Source organism: Myotis yumanensis, unplaced genomic scaffold (genome assembly GCF_028538775.1).
Source record: "Myotis yumanensis isolate MYYU_CA2020_CCGP unplaced genomic scaffold, mMyoYum1.0.hap1 SCAF_2, whole genome shotgun sequence".
Taxonomy (NCBI): domain Eukaryota; kingdom Metazoa; phylum Chordata; class Mammalia; order Chiroptera; family Vespertilionidae; genus Myotis; species Myotis yumanensis.
In genome coordinates this window covers 86366452-86371718 of record NW_027223753.1, presented here as the reverse complement: position 1 = coordinate 86371718, position 5267 = coordinate 86366452, and the positions used below count along the sequence as shown (strand labels likewise).

Below are 5267 nucleotides of genomic sequence, written 5' to 3'. Positions count from 1 at the left end.
ACATCATCTGTCTTCCCCTCATTAATATGTAAGCATCATGAAGACAGGGATTTTTGTTGTCTCACTAATGTATTCTATCAAGAACAGTACCTGACATGTAACAAGTGCTCAATAAATACTGAATGAACCATTTTCAAGTTAATGGAAGTTAATATGAGGAAGAAGTTAGCTGGCTGTTCTCCATAAGAGAGCAAACAAGAAATAAAGAGAAATGTATAAAGAGAAAATGATAACAAAATAAGGAAAAACTTTTATGAGAATAAGAGAAAACAAGCCTATTAAAATAGCTTGCTAACAACTTTTAAAATAGGCTACCTACAGGACACTTCCTTTGATTGTTCAGGTGCTTTGTGAGTGATAAAATGTCTTCCAGGAAATATTGGGTAAAATCCAAAATTTATACTTGAGAATTAGACAGTGGCCACATATTGGCTACAGAGAGATCTTGCTACTTGCCTTGCCCCCTCCAAAAGGATGTCACTGACTCAGTGGATTAGAACTTTACAATTTAAGGATTTCCATAAATTCTGTCAGGGTGGGTCTTAACAATATACATGCACTGCATTTTAAGCAACAGAATACATGAAAATAGTCTGTCCCCAAAAACTAAATGGAAAGTTCAAATAAATTGATTATATACCTATTTATTTCAGGGGGTAAGGGATATATCACATTTCCTATTGCATAGAGATAGAATAACAACAAAAAATTTCTCTCCTGTAATATGCTTAGGAAGTTCCCTAATAAATATTCAAAAGAGTGATACAAATACTCTAGCTATTTGCAAAGAATAAAAACATAAACAAAAATACTTTGACTTTAGAAACCACTTTGTAGGTTTAAAAGGAGAAATTCTATATAAACTATCAATCTGGTGATGAATAGGCTTCATATGACAGAAAGATAAATTAATACCATCAATTATTATCTCAATTGCCATTTTATACTTAAGCATTGTAAGTAACCAAATGAAAATTTAAGGAAAACAAAATGAATTTTCAAAATTATATATGGCTTTTTTCCCAAGTGCTATTAATGTGGAAATTCAGATTTAGATAAGTAAATATGCATAAGCAGTCAATCTGAACAATTCTACCAAACCAACAACACTTCTTTTATAATAAAAGAGCTTTTAATCAGAAGTGCACAAGTTATTTCTTTATGTTTCAAATAGTCTTATTAATATAAAAGCAATCCTAAGTCTCTTCAGAAATCAAAGTATATCTAAGTAGGAAAAGGAAGTCATATATTGCAAAATTTATGAAAACAATATAAATTCAATTTTCCTTATTTTAACACTTATTTAAAGAAACAGCTCTCTCAATTTAAAGAAATAATTCAAGGACTATTTTCAAACATTTTTCACAATTTATAAATTTGAAATATTTTAGGCTAGAGATTAGGTGAAGGAACAATACAATAAACACTTTATTCCCTTCACCTAGATTCAACAATTCTTAATATTTTGCCATATTTGCTTTATCTGTGCATAAATATATATGTATATATGTACACATGTATAATTTTATGTATAGATTTTCACCATATTTTTTAACCTCACTCTATATTCTCCCCAAAGCAAAATTTCCTCTTTTCTTCTATGTTAAGTATCTAAGCATTCAACAAATACTTGCAGGTGTCTGTTAAGTTCCATGTGGCAATGCCACAAACAAGATTTTTCCCTGTACATAAAGGGCTTATAATCTACTGGGTGAAGGAAAACACTTAAACAAGTGAGGTAAATCTTAACACCTCAGTAGGTGCTACGATAGATTTATGTGTTGTAAACATCTGAAACATAAGTGTGCAACTGAGGGGTCAATTCAACCCCAACCCGGGGGAATAGGAGGAGACAGTATCGTGGAAGAGACATTGAGAAACCCAGAGTAATATCAGATGATTGGTTTTGCGTATTCATCCTGGCAATACACATCTTTTAATGAAGCAAGTGAGATGCATGTGGTTTTGTCTTTCCCTGTGTCAACTTCCCTGCTTCTGCTTCCCTTTCACTTCCCAGCTGAATATTCTGATGTTCCCTATGTGTAGCTTCCATACCTTTCTGTTTCCTGAGTCATGGTAACTCAAGTCGAGACAGCTTTCTTCACCCCGGCTGGTATGGCTCAGTGGTTGAGCGTGGACCCATGATCCAGGAGGTCACAGTTGGATTCCCAGTCAGGATATGCCCGGGTTGCAGGCTTGATCCTCGATAGGGGGCGTGCAGAAGGCAACTGATTGAGATTCTCATCATTCATGTTTCTATCTCTCTCTCCCTCTCTGTTACCTCTCCCTTCCTTTTTGAAATCAATAAAAACATTAAAAAAAAAAAAAACAACTTTCTTCATACCTAGCTTCTACTTCAAATAAAGAATATGCCCAACTGCTCACTGAGTGCCCAGCATATTTGAAAGTGACTGCTCAGTCATGTACTGAGAAATGGTAAGGTTTCAGATTAGAAAAATGATTCTCCTATATGTGTTCAGCATTAAGACAGAGTTCCCATACCCTAGTACCTGCTCCACCCACATCACCAACGTCCCTTCCAGGATGTGAGCGCTGGTGAGAAGCAGCAATGCTAGCCATCCTGCATCCCCTTGAGCTGGCTCATCACCAGGCCAGAACTTGGCCTGGGAGCCATCATTGTGAGGGCTGCTGCTGACCAATGGTGAGGATGGCTCTGTGTGGCTCTGCGATGCTGCCAAAGTGGTGCTGTGACCACTCTACGAGCTGGTCTCTTCTAGATCGACTACAAGTAGGCCGACAGCTGGCCCAGGCCACCGAGGTTGACTGGCTGCCCTTGTGCAAGGTGGGCCGCTTAGACTTCTGCAGGGATGTTCCCCAGCTGGGCTGGGCGTGCAGAGGTGTTCTGCAAGAACACAGAGCAGTTGGCTGGTGGTGGCCCCCTCTGAGAGGAGATGCTGGTGCTGGAGCTAAGCAACCTGCCTCCAAGCAGGCAGCAGTGTGGCCATCGTGGCCATCCTCCAGGACTGCGAGGTCATCAGGCCTAAGGGCCCTGAGCACCTGCACAAGGTCTGGCTCAGTGCCCACCGCCAGCTGCTGTCACTTCAGGCACGCTCCACATCACAGCTGTGGCCCCTTTGACTACACAGTCCTGTGCTGACCAAATGCACATTTCATCCCAGTGACTCCCTGGCTACAGAGGGGCTGCTCTCCTAGATAAAGTCACTCAAGTACTCTCTGCACCAGTCTTTCTCATGCATCTGCAAAAGTCAAGTCTTGGGCAAGGAGCAGGCCACTAATGCCAACATCAAGTTGCAGGAGGCCAACTCTCAGCTGCTGGAGCAGCAGGCCTGCTCCCAGGACCTGGGGATAAAGCCAGTGCAGCGCAGCTTTCACCACTCGGCCAACATCTCCCTCTCAGGCCTGATGGCTGCCTCTACTTCACTGGCACATTCCTTCAGAAGTGGTCCACCGTGAACCCACCATGGCACCAACAGGCTCCATTGTTCACCTACGCTCAGGAGGTGGGGGAGGCAAGAAGCAGTAGGAGGACTAGGCTGTGCTGGGCAAGGAGGGGTAGCTGACGCACCACACGCCCGTGATTCCCCTCAGGGAATTGCAGGTGCTGACCACCTGCTGCCTGAACCCTGTCAGCTCTCATGGAACTTGGCACAGGCACCTGACAAGCAGGGTGGCCACACCAAGCTCAATGCATCTGAGAGGCAGTTGGAGGTGTTCACACTGCCCAAGGTGAGCAACAAGACCAAGTACAAACTGAGGGCCCGTAGGGCTGTTCTGCGCACACATGTGCCAGAGTGTCCTGCGAGGACTAAGCAGAGACCTGTCTGTCCTGCCTCACCAACCTGGTCAACGTCTGCGTCTCCTTGGGGCCTTACCTGGGACCCCAGGTATACTACTTCTGTATCAGGAAGGAGGACATCAGAGGCATTGTCCTCGCAAGCCAGGGCCAGAGTCTTCATTTAATTTCCTCGCCGGAGTTTGAATGCTTCTCCATTAGCTGGTTCTGTGCTGCCGCCCATGCCAGCTACAGGCTCCCAGAGTGGCCCACACTGAGCCAGGCTTAAGGGGACCCCCGGCATTGTCCTGGCCCCATGACACTGTGGTGGAAGCCCTGGTCCTGTCCAAGGCAAGGGAGCTGACACCCAGAGTCAGCTGAGGCCATGCTGGACATGACAGCAAGCATGGTGGAAGACGTGAAGCATTCCTAGGCTCTTCAGAAGAATATGAGGAACCTGACAGGAGACAATGCTCAAGCCTGTGCCATCCTGACCAGGTGAGGAAGGCCAGCACTACCTGACCATTACCTGCCCTCTTTGGAAACATGCCTGGCCCTTTGCATGACCCACACCTGCTAACCTGTGGGCCTGTGAGGACTATGCTGAGGCCTGCCAACCCCACCTTAGGGTGTGGGCCCCAGACTTAGCACAGAACCTCTGGGACAGATTCATACTGGCTCCTCCTGCAGGCAGTTGGCTACAGGCAGGAAGCCAGATGTCACAGGGCCCGAGACTCTAGATTTTAAACAAGTTCTCAGGCAATGCCTATGCTGATGGTCTGAGAACCCCTGTTTAAGTAGCAAGATTCTAGATCATACATAGCACCGATCACAACTGCTGTTCCCTGAGCTGCCACAATGCCAGCCAGACCTAGGGCCTAGCTACTGAGCCCACCATGCCTGTATGACCCCAAGTTGCAAGTCTTCCTTCTTTCTCCACAGTTGACCTAGTCTGGTGGTTCTTAAAATGTGGACCAGCAACATCAGTATTACCTGAAAATGAATGAGAAACTCAAATTCTTGGACCTCACCCCAGTCCTAATGAGTCAGAAACTCCAAGGGTGAGGTCCAGCAACCTGTTTTAATATCAGGTGATGCCAATGCATGCTTGAATCTGAAAACCACAGACTCCATCTGTATGTGAGATCTTCCTTTCTCCTTTTTTGTGCTTCTGACCAACTACTTTAAATCTATGATTTTTACCTGAGTGCCCTTTGGAGTCACCGAAAGAACCTTTATGATATGCCTAAACCTCTCTCCTGAAACTCTAGGAGAAGGATCTAGTTGTGAAAATATTCTCATAAAAGATCCCCAGGTGACTCTAGTATATAATTGGAGCTGAGAATTATCTCCAAGTGGTCTCTTACATGGAATCTTTGCCTTTGGCCAATCTCAGTTTCTGAAATTTAACTACCTATAATCAAATTTCCCTGGCTGCCTTCTAAAGTCCCTTCCAAAGTGCTTCTCAGAGAATATTAGAGGGGCATGACTCAGGAACACTCAGAATCTCTTT

General features: G+C 44.2%; 1 pseudogene; it reads left to right on the top strand.

The window, feature by feature from the left end:
- Positions 1-2668: 2668 nt before the first annotated feature.
- Positions 2669-4074, top strand: LOC139002475 (lethal(2) giant larvae protein homolog 1 pseudogene; annotated as a pseudogene).
- Positions 4075-5267: the final 1193 nt, after the last annotated feature.